This window comes from Lepidochelys kempii, chromosome 17 (genome assembly GCF_965140265.1).
Source record: "Lepidochelys kempii isolate rLepKem1 chromosome 17, rLepKem1.hap2, whole genome shotgun sequence".
Lineage (NCBI taxonomy): Eukaryota > Metazoa > Chordata > Testudines > Cheloniidae > Lepidochelys > Lepidochelys kempii.
Window position 1 is genome coordinate 21,171,760 of NC_133272.1, and position 19,524 is coordinate 21,191,283.

Here is a 19,524-nt window from a genome sequence, read left to right on the forward strand (position 1 = left end):
CAGGTCTTCCCCCAAGCCCCTCACCCAACGTGTCGAACTCCATGGAGAGGCTGACCCTCAGGCCTTGATGCAAAGTGCACCAAAGCCAATGGTGGGGCTCCCGTTGACTTCAGGGGACATTAGTTCAGTCACTTAGAGGTTGGCTTATACTAGGAAGGTTTAAATCCCATCGACATCAATGGATGTTCTCATTCTCCATATCAGTGACCCATCCTTTGTTGAACCCGACTGATCTCTGAGCCCGAAAGCTCTCTTGTGGCAGTGAGTTCCATAGCCTACTTACGAGCAGTGTAAAAGAACATTGCATTTCCGTTCCCCAGCTGTCAGCTGCATGGAATGGCCCTTCTCCTCTTGCGGTGGGACCCGGGGTAAACACAAAATCTGATTTTCCTTCACTCATTTATATCCCTCCATCTCAACCCCCCCCAATCTATCCCCTCTCTAGCCAGTGCTGATCTTCTCACTCTCTCCTCATAATAAAGTCTATCCATGGCTCCAACCCTGTTCACCAGCAAGCTCTGAATCTCGTCTATATGAGCCATTGCTATTTTAAGATGGGGCTACCAGCAAAGAGCCGCATATTCGGGTGGGAGCATCACACTGCTTTCGATCATGCCATTATATTTCCAGTGCCCCTTTTCCCTTATGCACTCTCCCCTTTGTTAATAATGCTCGTACCTAACTCTAAACCAGCACTTTTCCCTCTGCAGATCGCAACGCGCTTGGCCAAGGAGGTCGGGGTCATTATCCCCATGTTACAGATGGGGGAAACTGAGGCACAGAGCAGAGACAGGACTTGCCCGTGTTCATGCACCAGGCCAGTGATAGAGCCCAGGTCTCTTGAGTCCTAGGCTGGAGCCCTATCCAGTTTTTTAAGTAAAATCACAGTGCGTGGAGAAGCAGACTCATGTCGCAGACTGCTACTGCACCACTGACCCTTGGTGATGCGAGACCCCCCCACAATAATAGGTGGGAGTGCCCCCTGCTGGCTGTGAAGTGGATGCCCAGAGCCAGGTTAACCCACCTCAGGAGTCCTGCTCTTCTCAGGCCCATCAGAAAAACAAGAGGAACGCCATCACTGTTTTGAGGAGCCAACCTGTCCCCAGCCAGAGCCAGTTCTATCTCTGTACACACGATAGCTGGCACAGGCCCACAGATCTCAGCCTGAGCTCTGCACGTGTAGGGTGCAACGCTGAGAAAGGCCAGGTCGGTCTCCTCACCCGCCAGCGGGTGGCCGTTTCCTAGCGGACTCGCTCCCTGCTCCTTGTCAGGCTACCTGATTTCTTCTGAGCTACTGAGGGGCATGCCGCCACGATGGAGACGGAGTGACGGGGTGCTGGGGTGGGTGTGTTGTGATGGCTGCGTTATGGGGCACGCGTGTGTGAATTTGTACAGGGATGTGTGCGCTCTGTGGTGGTGCACACGGGTGTGTATGTTGGAATGTATGTGCTGTGTTATAAAGACATGAGAATGGCCTTGATGGTCAGACCAATGGTCCATCTACCCAGTGTCCTGTCTTGCAACAGTGGCCAATGCCAGGGGCTTCAGAGGGAGTCAACGGAACAGGACAATTTTGGGGTGCTCCATCCCCTGTCATCCAGTCCCAGCTCCTGGCAGTCAAAGGTTAGGGACACCCAGAGCATGGGGTTGCATCCCTGACCATCCTGGCTAATAGCTATTGATTGACCTATCTTCCAGGAACTGATCTAATTTTTTTTAACCCGGTTATAGTTTTGGCCTTCACAGCATCCCCTGGCAATGAGTTCCACAGGTTGACGTTGTGCGGCAAAGTACTACCCTTTGTTTTAAACCTGCCGTCTGTTAATTTCATTGGGTGGTCCTGGGTCTTGTGTGATGTGAAGGGGTAAATAACACGTCCCTGTTCACTTTCTCCACACCAGCCATGCTTTTAAAGACCTCTGTCATATGCCCCCTTAGTCATCTCTTGTCCAAGCCGAAAAGTCCCCCCATCTTTTTAATCTCTCCTCATACGGAAGCTGTTCCATATCCTTAATCATTTCTGTTTCCCTTCTCTGTACCTTTTCCAACTCTGGTGTAGCTTTTTGAAGATTGATCAATAAGATCTGCACACAGTATTCAAGATGTGGGCATTCCGTGGATTTATATAGTGGCATTATGATATTTTCCATCTTATTATCTATTCCTTTCCTAACGGTTTCCAACATTCGGTTGGCTTTTTTGACGGCCGCTGCATATCGAGTGGCTGTTTTCAGAGAACCATCCACAGTGACTCCAAGAGCTCTCTCTTGAGCGGTAACCACTAGTTTAGACCCCCATCATTTTATACGGCTAGTTGGGATTATGTGTTCCAGTGTTCAGTACTTTGCATTTATCAACACTGAATTTCATCTGCCATTTTGTTGCCCAGTCACCCAGGTTTGTGAGTTCCCTTCGCAAGGCTTCCCAGTCTGCTTTCTGTTGCTTGTGTGGATGCTGCTGCAAAGCTCATTCTCCCAGCCCTTCCTTTTAACCAGGTCTCCCCTCGCTTTGCATCCTTCCCCTGCCTCCCCCTTCTCTATTGCCTCCAGCATAAGCGACTGGTCTTCACTTTCACGATGCTTCCTGGCTTGGCCCCACTCCTTCGTGGGCGAGATGTCGACCCCCCCGTCCCCAATGGGCCCATGACGCCAGCCTCAGTTGCCCACCTGTTACATTTGCAAACACGCCCGCTCCTGCTTCCTCCCATGCTGCCCCACACGGTTGGGAGGTGCCCCCATAACGTCCACAAAGCTACCCCATTAGCCACTTTCCCTGCCTTCAAATGCTCCTGCAAAAAATGACACACAACTGTGAAGTTGCTGGTGAGCCCTGCGGAGCTCTGTTGTCTGATTGTTTCTTTCTGCTCCCTGTCAGTCTGTCTGTCTGTAGCTACCGGGTGACTCCTGCTTTATAGGCAGATTGCCAGCTCTCCGGGGCATGGTGTCTGGACGGCCTGAGCGCCGGGGGTCCTGGGCCGGGGCTGAGGAGGGGAGGGAGGTGTCTGGCTGGGGGAGGCCCGGGTACATGGCACGCTGGCTGTGCTGGGCAGGGGGAGTCCTGCTGTCATACCCCAGCCCCATGCTGCTCCCCCTTCAGGCAGAGGAAGGCAGCGCAGCTCCCACCCCCCAGCTGCAGACCCACGGGCGTACGGGGTGGGGGTGAGACCCAGCGTTTCTACCTTCGGATCCCATTAGGCCTCATGCCGCTCCAGGGTGGGGGGGGGCGTCTCCCAGGCGCCGCGGGCAGCCGTGCGGTAAATGAGCTCTTGCCTTGATCGCGCTGGCATTTGGGGCGGCAGCCACGTGGCTCCACTAACAATCTCGGGGACTTGTTAAGTAAAAGCTACCGGGTGTCCCACAGGCGGGAGGGAGCAGCGAGCGGGGCCCGGGCAGCTCGGCAGAGCTGGGGAGCGACCACAGAGGGTGGGGAGACGTGGGGAAGGGCACAGGGGGTAGGGGGTGAGGGCAGTGGGGGCGGGGAGTGTGGGGCGAGGGGCATGGGGGGAGAGGCATGTCGTGGGTCGGGGTGGGGGGTGAGGCAGGGGGCACATGTGGGGAGTGGACATGGGAGGGAGGGATTGTGGGGTGAGAAGTGAGGAGGGGCACATGTGGGGCGGGGGTTTGGAAGGAGAGACAGGGAGGTGCACATCGGGGGAGGAGGTGTGGGGGGAGGGGGCATGGGGGGAGGTGCGGAGGGGCACATGGGGTGAGGGGGGTGGAGGGAGAGGCGGGGGGCACATGGGGTGAGGGGGAGGAGGGAGAGGCGGGGAGGGGCACATGCGGGGAGGAGGTGTGGGGCTGAGGGGGTGCGGGGAGAGGTGGGGAGGGGCACATGGGGTGCAGGGGATACGGGGAGGGACTCATGGGGCCAATGAGCGAGGGTGTTAATTTTCCCCAAACCAGCAGGCATCTTGCTCCCCATCTCCCCCCACCCCGCGGTGCTGGCCCTCTCTGGCTGCTAATCCCACTGGGGGGCCTGGGGTGAGCTCTGGGCAGGGGACCCCATTGAAACCAGCAGAGTCCCGCGCCCCAGACCTGCCCTCTGCCCATCAGTGGGGGCTCGCCGGGGAAGTGAGGCTGATCCCATCCACCCAGCTGATCCAGGCTGCGGCTCCCCCTCATCTGGCCGGGGCCCCCGCTGGTTCATTTCCCTGCTGGCCGCACTGAATCTCCGATACACCGACCCGATCCCACCCACACCGAATAACGCTCTTATCGGCGTTCGCCGGCCGGCTGCCGACAGGAACAGCCGGGCACGGTGCAGGCCTCGGCTGCCAGCCAGGCACGGGGTGGGGGCTCCCTGAACCACAGCCAGAAAGAGGCAGGATGGGGCCTGATGGAGCCACTTCCGCCCCCTCCCCCAGTGACCGGGCACCCCAGGGAGAGCCCGGGGCCTATCGGCTGCCGTAGAGGCCGAGCCCCGAGCCGTGCAGTGTCTGCGAGACAAGCCTAGCTAAGCTTCTCTGGCAGCAGCCCACCGTGACGCCCGCCTCCCAGCCACTCCCAGGGAGGTTGGGTGCCCATCTTTCTCTGCTCGGCTGGGCTGTATCGGCTGACGCCCGTGTGGGGGCAGATAGACCCTGCCGGGCCTTCCTCCCTGCGCCTGACATGCCCTCCCAGCCCCAGGGCGTCGCTCAGGGTGGCAGCATCCCAGTGGAGCGTCCAATGCCCCAGGCTGGTGCCAGGAGAGGCGTTGACCTCCTGCTAATGGAGAAGGGCCAATAAACCAGGCCCTGGCTCCTCGCCTGCCCCTGGACCAGGTGCCCTCGTCCCCACTCAGGAACCGGACCATCACCTGGTTGACTGATGGAGAGCAGGAAGCCGAGTGCCATGAGGCAGGCAGCTCTGTGCTCCCCCGGGACGGATTGGTACCCAGCGTCTCTGCAGTGCTTTGATTTCCATCCAGCGGAAGCGGCAGGGAGGGACACACAACCCTGCCAGTCTCACTCAGTGATTCATGGTGCACTGAGGAGGGGGTTGACGGGAAGACGGGCGTCCCCCTGCCTCTGAGCCAGACAGCGACAGGCGAGATTGTGGTGGGGAGCCAGCCTTGCAGGGGGAGCTCAGTACCTGGTTGGGGCCTGGCCGCTGGGAGGCCAATGGATCAGGGCCTGATCCCAAGTCCAGCAGGACCAATGGGTGTGGATCAGGCCCCAGGACTGCACTGGGGAAAAAGGCAAAGTGCAACAGGAGCCCAGGTCCCCCAGTAGGGCAAGGAGATAAGCTCCCCGCCCGGGGATCACCAGGGGCCTGTAATGGTGCAGTAGCTTGTCCAGTCTGCATGCTCCTGCCAGACTGCATTAGACCACTGGCCCATCCAGTGCAGTAGCCCTTTGGCACCACTGTCTGGCCACGCTGGCTCCGAAGGCTGGGCCAGCGGCCCCAGCATGGCTCCTCCTGTCCTCTCAGATCAGCGCTCCCAGCGCCCTGCCTCCTGCCACGCTGCATGACACCACCCGTCTGGCCGGTCTCTCGGGGATCACGGCGCCCGATTCTGGTTGCCCCAGGCAGGTCTCAGACCACAGCCACCACTTGGCAGCTCCCTGGGACCAGCCGGGAGCTTGGGCAGGGAGACTCGCTCACCAGAGACCCCGCCCACAATGCTGCTGATTGGAGGAGACGTCCGGCCTCTCTGATTGGCTCAGACTTGCTATTTAAGCCAGAAGGAGGGACAGGGTGCTGTTTGAGCAGCTAGGGGTTAGTCCTGGGCTGGTCCTGCCTTGTTTCTGTGCCAGCACCCAACTCCTGGGTACTGTGCCTGACCCGGCTCTGACCCTCCACTTGACTCCTGTCTCTGGCTCCAGCGGCTGACCCCTGCTCTGACCACTAGGCATGACTGGCCACGTCCTGGTCTCACATCCATCTTCTGCCACGTTGGATTGGAAAAGTCCATCTGCTCTGGAGTCCTACCTCCTGCCACGCTCAATCGGACCATGATTCCCAGCCTGCCAGACCCAATTAGACCATTGCTCCATGCGGTCCACTCTCCAGCCTCTCTGCAGCAGCTTCTGACCCATCACAGGGAGGGCTTGTCACGCATGCAGGGAACACCGACCTCTATGCTCAGCACTGCACACCTGGGAAGGTGTATTGTGGGGATTTCCCCCCTTCCTCCACCACTTTCTGTAAAGGCAGATGCTTTACTGCCCCAGTTACATTTGGATTTGGGTATTTACATTTGACCTCCCTATATACCTGCTGCAGTTACAGCTGGAGCCAGCATGCTCCATCCTTTCCTATCCTAAACTGCAACGTTGCGATGTGCCATTAAACCGCAGCCTCTGCTTTACCCCAGAGGTGGCCGCATTTCAGCGGTAGGTGAAGCACCCCCTGTGTAAGGTTTTTGTGCTAGCTTGTTAAGTCTGTGAAGCCAGGGAATGGGGTATATTTGTAAGTTATCGTATCATTAAAGCGGCAGTAAATGCTGGGCTCCACTCTGGCTGCTTTACGCTTATTACTGTGTAGAAAGTCTGGCCCGTAGCTGCAATGAGGCACCTTCAGCTGTGCATGGCAGGGTAATTTGTGCACTTCTCTGGGGTAAAACTGCTCGGCCTCCACTCTCTGATGTGGAACATCTCCAGAGGGGTGTGATAATGGCTCAGAAATGCACCATCCTGGCACCTTATCTGCTTGCAGGACAATTGCCAGGCTTGGTGTACAAAGGGACAGCTCTTCTTTTTTAACTCATTAAGTGCCTGGGTGAGGGAGAGCTGAACCCCCACCCCCAGCCTCCTTTGAAAAGGCAGACATCAGAGTGAGAGCCAGCCTGCCTCCAGCCCAGTGGGGACATGCTGGGCAGAAAGAGGGGGCCTGCCCCATGCCGCACCACCACTGAAATGCAGCCACCTCTGGGGTGGAGCAGAGGCTGCAGTTAACAGCACACAGCAATATCCTGGGTTAGCACAGGAAGGGAAGGAGAATCCTTTTGCTGATTGGCACTGAAGCAGGAGTTTTGGGGTGTGAAGAACTTTCCCCCGCTCCCATGTGTTCTGTGCAGCATTCTGGCATAGCTGCGGTCAGAAGGACTGGGTGTGATTCATTCCACAAAACCATGCCCAAGTGGGTGGGGGGCGGGGCCACTGACTACAGATGTATCCAAACTAGGGTTATCAATTTTGGTTGGACGTATTCCTTGGGGGTGTCATCACATGACATAATCTTTAATCAACGATTAATTTTTAATTTCTGGAGACTCCAGGACAATCCCGGAGGGTTGGTAACCCTCAGCAAGGTTAGCTCAGCAAACCATATTCAGCAAGTCCTCAGCATGGTCAAGTTTTGGTGCAAATTCCCGCTTGAATTCAGGCCCAGTTCTGCATGAACTGCCTACACCACAAGACATTTCTGGGGTCTTGGTCATTTCAGTCAAGTGACAGATCATAAGCCAGGGATTCCCTCCGTGCACCCGGACCAGGGAGCTAGCTGTCATCAGCACGTCTATGGCCCCCTTGCCCTTGTCGGAATCTCTTTATTTGTCCTCACAGCACCCCTGCAGAGGCTGGCAGGGCTGATGTCCCCATTGTACAGGATGAAGAACAGAGGCACCGAGAGATGACAGATCAGATCCGCCAATCCCTTGAGTTCATTGTTTTTAGGCACTCAGTGGGAGTTTGGCACCTAAATACCTCTGAGGATCTGGGCCCAAGGTCGCACAGGGGAAGACCCCAGGTGTCCTTAGTCCTAGGCTAGAGTCCTACCCATTGGAAATGCTGCATTGCTATTCCTGCCTGTACCCACTGGGGATGCCAGACACCCTCTCTCACTTGACTGTCACCATCATCTTTACTTCCTTTCGTTTTTAAATGCCAGCCACGATTTTTCACATGGTCACAGGACTCTGCAGTCTGGGGGGCTTCAAGAAAAATGCCAAATATCACAAGGCTTCAGATAAAACTTTGGAACCTGGCAAGGCTGCTAGGGGAGGGAACTCAACTTCTCACCGCGTTCCAGACTGCACTGGTCCCAGTCCTGCGGGATGGGGCACACCCCTTTCCATTTAGGGACTTAGCTCTGAAAACCAGGACAGGTTACAATCCCTGAGCTTGCCTGTAACAAAACCTTGATCCCTGAGCAAGCAGCACCTGCCTCTGTATTTTACATCAGGGTGCAGGCTGTCACCAGTGTGACTCCCATGGGGTGAGCTTCACCCCTGTGCAGAAGGCCAGCACTCGACCTTTCGTTGGCTGCTAAGCCCTCAAAATAGGGCTGAAGTTTGGCCTCAAAGAGCTCTGACTCTCCCAGTTTTACCCCTAGAGCTAAGGTGATGCACAGGCCTCCTCGGGATAGCATCGCGCTCTTACAATGGAAAGAGTGCTATTCCTTTATTATGTGTTATTTGTATCACCATGGCACCTAGGAACCCTAACCCCGGACCCGGACCTCACCATGCAAGGTGCTGTACAGGCCCAGAACAGAAAGACGGCCCCTGCACAGAAAAGCGTGAAACCTAAACGGACCAGACAGAGGCAGGGTGAGGGAAAGAGTAGAACACACCAGCAGAGCGACCAATGGGATGGCAGCATGTTAGTGCCACCATTTATTTTAAAATTAGGGGGGAGGGGTAGCTCAGTAGTTTGAGCATTGGCCTGCTAAACCAAGGGTTGTGAGTTCAATCCTTGAGGGGGCCATTTAGGGATCTGGGCAAAAATTGGGGCTTGGTCCTGCTTTGAGCAGGGGGTTGGACTAGATGACTCCAGAGGTCCCTTCCAACCCTGGTATTCTATGATTTTATGATCACCTACCAGAAAGTGTGGGTGGGAAGGTGAGGATCAGAGGAGAAGAGACTGGGGTTGGCGCAAATGGCCAATCAGCACAGGTCAAAACTGTAGAAAAGTTGTCCTGAGGACCCTGCTTTGGCAGCTTCTGCCCTGGCCAGTGGGGTGTCTCCTCCTTGCAGCCTTCTCCCAACCCACAGGGGGTGGGGGACAACATGAGCCCTAGTGCACCCATTCAAAAACCAGTCGGAGAACACTTCAATCTCTCTGGTCACTCGATTACAGACCTAAACATGACAATTCTTCAACAAAAAAACTTCAGAAACAGACTCCAATGAGAGACTGCTGAATTGGAATTAATTTGCAAACTGGATACAATCAACTTAGGTTTGAATAGAGACTGGGAGTGGATGGGTCATTACACAAAGTAAAACTATTTCCCCATGTTTATTTCCCCCCCACACACACACACACTGTTCCTCAGACATTCTTGTCAACTGCTGGAAATGGCCCACCTTGATCATCACTACAAAAAGCTCCCCCCCTCCCCCCCCCACTCTCCTGCTGGTAATAGCTCACCTTAAGTGATCACTCTCCTTACAGGGTGTATGGTAACACCCATTGTTTCATGTCCTCTGTGTATATAAATCTCCCCACTGTATTTTCCACTGAATGCATCCGATGAAGTGAGCTGTAGCTCACGAAAGCTTATGGTCAAATAAATTGGTTAGTCTCTAAGGTGCCACAAATCCTCCTTTTCTTTTGCGAATACAGACTACTCTGAAACCTGTGGGGTTGTCTCCTCTGCACAGTTCCAAGTCCAGGTGGCATTGGTGGGGGGGGGGAGGCAGAAGGGTGGCCCCCATTTTTCCCCCTCACCCCCCAGAGGCAGCAGTGCAATAGGATTTTCCACCCCTCACCCTGAACATTAAGTGTTGCCTTCCACTCAGCTCCCACTAATGTTAGTTAATTTCACCTTCTGCTTCTCGACAGTTTCCCTATCTGGCTCTCTGGCCATGTTGTTTCTAGTGCTGTCAGGGAAATGTATTAAATTTCTTTCCCCCCCAGGCTCCTCTCCCATCTTCTTTCTGCCAAAACACTCACAATGCAATGAAAGCAAGATAATAAAAACAACAGCAATGAAAACTTTCCGGTTCATGGGGTTTTTTTTTTGTGAAAGCGAATCTGGGGCATAAACAGCTTGGCAGCGATGGGGGATTTATTCCTGCTGCATAAATTATGAGCACTTTGAACCTCGGGTTTTGGGCAGATCATTTCTAGTGTCAATTAATTTGCAAAACTAAGAGTGAGCAGAACAGCGACCTGCAAGGGATGGACCAAGTGCGGGACTCAGGCAGAGCTGATTGAATGATTTATTGTGAAGGTGTCATTGTGAATTTCAAGTAATTTTTCATTGCATAATTAGCCAGTTTGCCATGATTCAGCCAGACAGGAGCCCTAGGGAAGTTAGGTGCCTGAGAGGAGAGTCTAGCCAAGGATTTGAGTCCCTAACTCCCTTAGGTTTCTTTGAAAAGCCAAGCCCTCGTCTGCAACAAGGGATGCAGCAATTATTCAGAGATAACTGAGTGGGATGAGTTGTAGGTTCTCTGATGGCAGAGGGGATATATGTGTGTGTATAATGCCAAAGTAATTTCTCTGCTAGCGTCAGCTCAGCTTCCTAAATGTCCCCAAGCCACTACGTAGACGTAATGAAATGTTGGCACAAATTGGTGGTCGTGATACACAGATCACCACTATTGTCACTATCCTGTATGCTGGGACCACTAATCATGCAGCAGTGTGGGTAGAACACACATCCTCCTCATTCAAAAACAAAGGCCATTTGAGCTAGTAGAGAATCCCTGTTAGGTGCTGGCAGTATAGGGCTTATGACACACAGACAGAGAGTTCTGAGTCCAAGTGGTAGAGGATAGTAGCACACATACACTGGCCAGTTGATTACATTATTCCATGCATAATACTTCTAAAAGGAAATTGCTATGTTCTGATAATGAAACCTTCTCCCTGCAGCTATTCTGTTAGTCAGACAGCCTGCAGGGCTTGAGCTGGCTACCATCTCACATGACTAGAGGTCACAGTAGCATTGTGGGATCTTTACACTTTAAGACCCGTATCCTCCACATCTGAAATGCTGGTCAGGGACAGTGGTACATCAGCCAAGCTGAGCTGATTTTGGGTGGGCCAAAGAAATCAAGCAGCCTTGAAATGGAATTGCTTCAAAATGGAACATTTCCTCAGGAAAATTTTGATTTTCCTGCAGTGTTTCAACCACTGCTGTGCATCATGGGAGTCATGTGGCTATGGTGCATCATGGGAGATGTAGTCCAGCTGGCGAGTTCAGCCCATAGAGGAGAATGGGGGATTGAGGCACCCAAACTATAACTCACATAAGACACCCAAACACAACACCTGTGAGGGAGTGCAGCAGGTCAGGTGGACACAGATTAATGTGGAACTGAACTGAAATGAAACATTTCGACATTTCCGAGCCAACATTTTTTGGAACTTTCTGTTCCGTGAAAAGTTTCGATATTTCAACTTTTTGTCCTAATTTGGAACCAAAATGTGGAAATTTCCTGCTGGATGCAAATTCCAATTTGCCCTGCTCATTTATTAGCTATTCCTTGGAACACGGTGATATCTACCAGGCACATCAGCATAGCCACATTGGCTGTGGCATCCAGCTCAGAAGTCAGTACTTAAGCCCCAAGTCAAGACAGGTTTTGAATTGTGGGATATTAATTCACAAAGGGTGTGTTAAACTCCCATTCGGCCTCATGTCTAACAGCCCACCTGGGGCAAGTTTATTTCCCATAATCCACACACCGGAGTTTCTTATTGCAATTATAAACTTTTATTATATTCTCTTTTTTTTAAAACACATATTCATATATGTTAATTTAATGATTAGGCTTATAAGTTCCAAGCAGGGAATTAGGATGTGCGAATTTTACTGCTGAGAATTTTTATTAGATCATCAGCTTGCTCAGTCACGCCTGCCCCCTTTTATAATTAGGAGCAGTAAAAATGTAGCACGTGTGTTTCCTCCGTCTCCTGAGATGACAAAAATTTGTTCAGCGCCTTGCAAGAAAGTTTGAGGGGCGAGGTGGGAGAATCAGCTAAGAGGCTAAAGTCCCGGAAGATCTCAAAGAGCTTGCAGGAAATCAGTGAATCAGCCACGCCTCTGACTGTCCCAGGGACATAGCTGTTCCGTTATCAATAAGTAAACTGAGGCACGCAGCGTTAAGCGACTGTGCCATGCTCTAAGAAGCAGGTGAGTAGCAGAGCTGGGGACAGACCCCGCTGGCTCTCTGCTCTGCTTTCACCATGACATGTCGTTGTTTCCTTATGGCACCTAAGTGCACTATCCTTTAACGGGAAGGATCGCTCCCAATGCGATAGCCTAGGTAGCCGTGAATTGTGATGAGGAAGTTAAAAGGAGATGTTGGACAGCGAAGAGGTGGGCAGGGAGCCATCAAAGGGGCCCTTAAAAAGGAAAATATTGAGGGTGAGATTCTATGCTAAGCCTGTAAGAGAAGCAACACACAGCCACAGCCCAGACGGTTGTGGGGGGCAGTCAGATGGCTTTAAGCCACCCTTAAACCATCCCAATTCTGGGCTGCTCATGAGTCCAGACGGACCCCAAGGATAACTTAACCCGCAGGGCCTGGCTAAGTTACAGCAGCCTCCCCTAGCTCACACAGGGCTACGGTGCTGGCCAGAATCTCTGTACTGTGGCCTCACCCCCACCCCGGCACCCCCCCTACACTCAGGGTTGGGAGGGGCACCTGAAGAGGCAGCTCTGAGATAGCCAACTGCTCAGCCAGCACTGGTAGAATCCTCCCCCAGTCAGAGCCAGGGCTTGCAGGGTCTGTTTATGGGGGTGCAGCCATGTGAAGGGGGCAGAGGATCTCATCCTGGATTTCTAAATCCTGGTTTGTGATGCACACAGAATGCCTGACAGGTCTGGGTTTTGTGGGGAGTCAGAGAGTTTGTTCAGTGGGTTTTGGGGGGTATTAAGTTGGTTTGAGTTTTTCTTACTCAGGTTTTTATCTTAGAAATCCCAGAAATGGCATCTTTGTAAATGGAAAACAACAAAGAGAAAGGGAAAGCAAGATTGGGAAGGTCCAGTTTGATTTTCCAGAGCAGGCTGGAGGTCTCCTTGGAGGACTCAGTGAAATGGAACAGGAGCACTCTCAGAGCTCAGCCAAAGGGAGTGTGTTATATCTTTACCCCAGAGAGATTCCCTCCCAGCTGCGTCAGACATTTGAGTTACATAACCGATATTGAAAGCAAACAGCAAAGAGTGTTAAACAGTTATAGCCCCTCTCAGTTAAACAGGTTTTGTTTGCTTTGTACCTGTGATGTCGCAGCCCTACTCATTCTCCAGTTGTCCACAGGGTCTTCCGTGGAAAACAGGATGGACAAGACATGAATTTCTAATGTCAAAAAACAAGCAGTACCTGCCTTCCCTTCCCTTGAAAAATAGCCAGTCTTTCCAGTTTCTTTTAACTATCATAAGAAAGGCAAAAAAGGGGCACAAATCCACTGTTTTGCCCTTGTGACTCATCTTTAAGCGGCTTTCCATTCACCCTTTATGTGTCTATAGGCACCGAAACCTGCAGATGCGGGTGACCTGTGTTAGAGTTCTAGACTGGGATTGTCACAGCAGCCAAAGAGAGTTGGTCACTTGACTTCACTGGGCTTTGGCAATGCACCTAACTGCCTTAGGCTGTGATAACCCTGCCCTAGCTACCTGCCAGGCAGGGGCAGCTGGCTACATTATGTCCAAATGACATAAACTGCACCCACAGGTAACTGGGCACTTGGAAAAGAGGGAGTAGGATAGATCCCAGCTGTATGCTCTTTGCCCTGATTATACTCTTTCACATGACATATCATTAGACGGTGGAACTCATTGCCACCAGAAATGGCTGTGGCCAAGAACTTTGCAAGGTTCAAAAAGGGATAGGACATTTATATGGAAAACAAGAATAACCAGTGTGGTTATAGTTAATGGTAACAAATGTTTCAGAAGGGAAATTAAAGCTCATACTTCAGGGTTGCAGCCAGGGTCTATTAGAGATTAGGATGAGACCTTGGCAGGCAATTATCCCATTGCTGCTTTCCTCTGAAGCCTCTGGTGCTGGCTGCTGGACCTCGGGTCTGACCCAATCTGACAATTTCTATGTTCCAATGATCAGACAGCCGTAGTACCCTTGCTAAGGATTCCCATGTTGACGGCACAGCTGACTCCAGTCACCCTTCCAGCACAGGGGGTGGAGATGGGGCATGGCCAGAATGCACTTTGTTCTCACTGGCTTCAACTGGTGAATGGTCCTTTGGGGAGGTTAGAGCAGCCCCTGGACTGCTCTTGGTGCACCAGGGCTGGGGACTGAAAAGAGAAAGGGGGAGTGGTAACCTTGGTGCACCCTGCCCCATTGCTTTTGCAGAGAACCTGGCCCGTTGTGTTTTGGGGGCCTTCTAGTGGCAGTTCGCATCACAGCCATTCTTAGTTCAGCGCACGCCAGCTGGGCTACACTCCCCAGAACGCTGAGTGCGGAGCTGGGGCCATTTGGAGAGCGAGGGCTGCAGTACATCCGTGCAGACACGCCCGATGGCGTCGGGCGGAGGTAACCCACCATGCCGAGAGGCCGTACCTACATCAGCAGAAGCGCTGCCTACACAGGGACATACGGCAGCTTAACCACATGGTGCAGGGTATGGAGCTTTCACCCTGGCCTGGTGGAATCTGAGACATTGCTTAGCACGGCACAGAAAACAAACAGCACATGTCTCCGGTATACACCCTGCTCCCCCAACACCCTCGTCACCAGAGAAGCTGGGGCAACGTGCTCAGTCAAAAGCCAAGCTGCTTAACAGAGCATCAGTGGGAACCTCTCTGCTTCTGATGCTGGGTTGGGGAAATCAGCCAATGACAACTTCGGCTAGCCCGGCATGCAGTGACCCATCTTCTAAGAGGGACAGGCTGATGTGAAGCCATGCTGAACTGTGCCCTGGGACACACTGCAAGCACTAGGAAGCCCCAGGAGCCAGCCACGGCTGGGTCTGCCCATAGAGATCACACTGGTTTAACCAAAGGTGAGGCCACAAACTGATTTGGGGGCAGCTTTGTGTGCAGCCAGTCTTAGAATCATAGAAGATCAGGGTTGGAAGGGACCTCAGGAGGTCATCTAGTCCCACCCCCTGCTCAAAGCAGGACCAATTCCCAGTTAAATCATCCCAGCCAGGGCTTTGTCAAGCCGGGCCTTAAAAACCTCTATGGATGGAGATTCCCCCACCTCCCTAGGGAACTCATTCCCGTGCTTCACCACCCTCCTCGTGAAATAGTGCATCACTTAGATCAATTTATGGGTGTCAGAGAAATCAGTACAAACCTGGTTTAAACCCAGTGTGTGTCCACATGCCGGTTTGGTACAGGGGGGCTGCTGCCCCACGGGGTAGCCCAAGCCCATTTCAGGGAGCTCCTCCCACTCTGACCCCTTTGTGGGACCTGGTTCAGCCTGAAGGCTCCCGCTGCCAGTCCCCAAGCAGAACACTTGGTGCTTTTGAGCCTCCAGTTTGACAGAGCTGTGGGGAAAGTTGCTGGTCCCTGGGGACAGGCGCGGGAGAGGTGGACGGGTTATCTTCCAGGAGAAAGGCCAGAGGTGGGCTGGGTTTTCGGCTAACCATTTGCTGCTAGCTGAGAACTTTCGCAGGTGCAAGAGATGTTTCTGCTGACGAAAATCAGGCCGAGAGATGCTTTAATTTCACATGGAAAACAAACAGGCCCGAAAGCTCAGAAGGGATCTAGACCTTCAGGTGTCTGCCCTGATCATTCCAGCTTCTGAGAACCCCGGTCATGACCCATAGATTTTTGTTTCCACTCTGGGACTCAGGCCCTGCTAGCCAGTGCCAGGCCCCGCACAGATTGGCTCTGCCGCAGTGGCTCCCACCTTAACAGGAAGGTTAGCAGCAGATCGGAAGTGGGCATTTACTTGGACTGGAGGCTGTTTGGGGCAGGGACCTGCTCTGTTCTGTCTTTCTTCGGCACCTAGCACTGTGGGGGCCTGGGCCAGGGCTGGCGCTCCTGGGCACTACAAAGATATGCAGCACACCTTAGCTCCCGCTGTGGGCAGAGCCTGTCAGGGTGTCTCCTCACTTCACACCAAGGCCAGGCTCTGGCTCAGCCCCGCTTCCCTCCACGCACCAATCAGTCTGACTCAGGTCAGCAAGCGCTCGGGAACTGGGTCCCTATGCGCATGGCTCAGAGCCTGAGTCCCACTGTGACGCAGGTCCAAGCCCCTGTCAGTTTGCAGTGTGGACGCAGCTCACGCCTCAGACCCGAGTCAGAAGGGCTGTGCAGCACAGAGGGAATTGTAAACCCAGGGCTACAATGCAGTGTGGACGCTCAAGCGCGGGCGTGGAACCAGCAAGCCCGAGCCCCCCCAGACCCGGGCTTAGCATGCAGGATACACTGAGAGGCCCTGACCTCATGCCCCAAGGCGGGACAGCTAGCTACTGAATACCTTTCTCAGAGGGACAGCGCTTCTTGCAAGTGGGCTGTCAGTCCAGGGCTTGAGTCGTCTTGTAAGACGCTGGTGCAATATCTGCTCTTACGTTGTTAATTCGTCTCAGGGTATGGCTGCACTGTAACTGTGCCACACAACATCTTGAGCACAATCCCGTCCAGGCCCCTGGACCCATGCACGGACGGCTGGTGCTCTAGCTCGATGCCAGCTAGCTCTGGTATACCGCCCGGATCGCAGGAGAGACGTACCCTCAGAGCACCACAAGCCGCACTCTCAGTCACAGGTGTGTAAATCCAGGAGCCCAAGGAATCGCTGGGGGTTTACTCCCAGCTGGGGAAGGGCAGCGTTCGGCCAGGAGCGTCCTGGGCCATCAGCATTCAAAGACACAACCACAGTGGGTGCCTAATTAAAATGGAGGCAGACACAGGAAGGAGACTTAAAGCCAAGCTGAATGCTGCAGGGGCTGGGGGACAGGGGCCATCTCGGCACATGAGGACTGCTTCCAAAGCCGAGTTTAAAATAAGTGATATGTTTCACTTTGAGGAAAGCCTCATGCAGAGCCGGGACCCGCCCTGTGCCTCAGTTTCCCCTGCTGTGCAATCGGGGTAACGACACTGCCAGCCTTTGTGCAGTGCCTGGAGACCTACTGATGGAGAATAGCTAGGGATTAGGATTTAATGTACCAGCACCCTGGCTCCAGGCAACGCCAGGCACTGACCCCAGGAGTTAGCGAACCGGTCCATGTCGGGTACAGCGTGTGCGCATGGACCGTCTCCCCCATGACGGACACAGTGCGTGGCCGGGATGCTATGTGTGCACGGGGGTGCTCTCATTCTTGTAGACCGACAGTCACGATTGGCAGCCCAGTCCTAATGAGCAGCCCTTGGCAGTTCATGCCTATAGACAAGGCCCCCAGCGTCCTTCTGTGCCTGGCTGCACCCATCACTGTGGCCGACGGGCCTGCTGGACACGTCGGTACCTAGGCCAAATCCTCAGCCTCTGCCTCTGTGCCAACCCTCCCCCGCCAACACCTCCCCCTTGGCCTGGCGCAGGGTTTCCGAGGTCCAGTTTGTCTTTAGCACCGCACCTGAAGGAAGCCACCTTAGAAGGGCACAAAGCCCACACCAGTTCCCTCTGCCAGTGGGCCACAAGCATTCCACATGGAGAGCCCCTCCCAGCTGCGACGTGGGAAGGGTAGGGAGCCTGTGACCACCCAATACCCCTTTGTGGCCGCCCCAAACTCCTTCCCCGGAAGCTTGGGTTCCCTAGAAGCACATGGGCTGTTTCCTCCAGGACTGGCAAAGGTGAAACCAATGCCCTTCTGCTTTAATGGCCACACGCAGTGCATTGTGTATAGCTCCACCGCCATTGTGACCGAGGCGAATGGGTGCCATCCGCAGAGCAGCTGCCAATCACAGCCTGAGGGCTGGGCTACACTTGGACGATAATTCAGCTGCAGGTAGGGTGTGAATTTCAAGCGCAACAGCTATTCCTGATGACCTCCATGTGTCGACAAGCCCCTAGGTAATGTCAATAGGTATGGCCAAACAGGTTTTCACTCTCAAGGAGCAATTAAATCCCTTTATGGACTAAAGAGAGCTACAACTAGGGAGAGACCGCCCAAGGCACATGGCAGCTCAGAGATGAGCCAGGCAGGCTGAGTGGGGTTCCCTGCTTGCAGACACAGGGGATAGGATATCAATCACAGCGGAGTGTGTTGATGGTGATTGTCAGTATGATCCCGAGAGGCAGAAGAGACACATGGCTTCTTGGGCACAGAGCTGGCTGGGGGAGCAGGCGTGGGGATTCCTGAGGCACGAAACTGCCTGCTGCTGTTTGCGGCTCCTGTGTTCAGGGAACAGGATGGCGTGTGGACATTCTTTGTGACTAAATAAGCATCCACCATGAGTTTGACTCTCACCAATATCTCCTCCGAACAGACAGAACCCCCCGCAAGGCCCTGGTTCTTGGCTAGACCACTCGGGCTGAAGGAGCAACGCTACACAAACCCAACAGAGAAATGCTCCCGCCTTTCCAGTGCCTTTTTCCCCCCTATTCTCTTTTATTTATTTAATAAAAATTAGACACAGTGGTGGGTAAAGCCCAGTTGAGAGATAACACCCCTCCCTTGGCATGAGCAGCTCCGCTCTCCTGCCCCTCTGCTAGTCAGTGCCAGTGTGTCTACTGCCTGGTATGGTCGGGGCGGGGGGGGCATGTGGCCAGCCACCCCCAGCACAGATGTGCGCTACGGGGCACTGCTCAGGCACCGCTGTTGGCATGGTGGGGCCTGCGGGGCGAGGCGGTTGGGGAGATGCACTGTGCGTCTTCTCAGGCCCCGCAATGAGAGTCATGGGAATGTGGCGATGGGAGAGGCCCAGACTCCGGGCTCCCTGGCAGAGGGGGTCAGATGCTTGAGGCCTCAAGGTGATGAGGCAGCGGCAGGGAGAGACCCTATGACTGCAGGTTGGCCAGGCCTGGCTCTGGGAGGCCCCACGGGGCTGTTACTGGGGGAGCTAGGATGGGACCAGGCCTGGCCCTATGAGCACAGCATTGTGGTTGAACTGCTCACTCAGACCCGCTCCCCACCCCTCTCGGGGTGGCACCTTCACCTCTCCCCAGGAGCAGCTGCCCCTTCCCAGAGGATGTGAGGGAGTGGGCCACATCTGGAGTTGCTACTTGGCATGCGAAGTCTCAATCCATCGCTCAGCCTTTGGGCTTGCCCTGGGCAGAAGCTGGAGAAGTGAGCAAATTCCCTCCCACAACAGTCTCTGTTGAATCCGGGGAGGGACAGCGGAGCCAAAGAAGAACCACTGTAATATGTTGTACAGAGGGGAAACTGAGGCACGGTGTGGGCGGTGCACGGAGGGTGACTCGCTCAAGCTTGCCGAGTCATCCACAGGCTCGTGACTGGGTTCCAGGGCAGCTGACGCCCAGGCCCGTGCTTCCAACACGAGGCAGTGCATCCTCGCGAAGCCTGTGGTCTGGGAGCCGGTTAGCTGGGAGCTCAGCTCACCCCATACCCCGCCATGGGTGGGAGGCGAGCGGTCTTGGCCCCCATGCCTGGGGCGCCCCGGCTGAAGGGACCCTTGACGGGCCGGTTGGGGCCATTTCCGCAGGTGCTGCCATTTGTGGAAGGCACACACACCGAGACTATGAACTGCAAGCGGGGGGCGGGCACGGGACCGTCTGAGGAGGAGCTGGGAGAAGCCGGAAGCGCTTGGCCCAGGGCCGAGAACCTCAGCTTTAGCTTCCCATGCA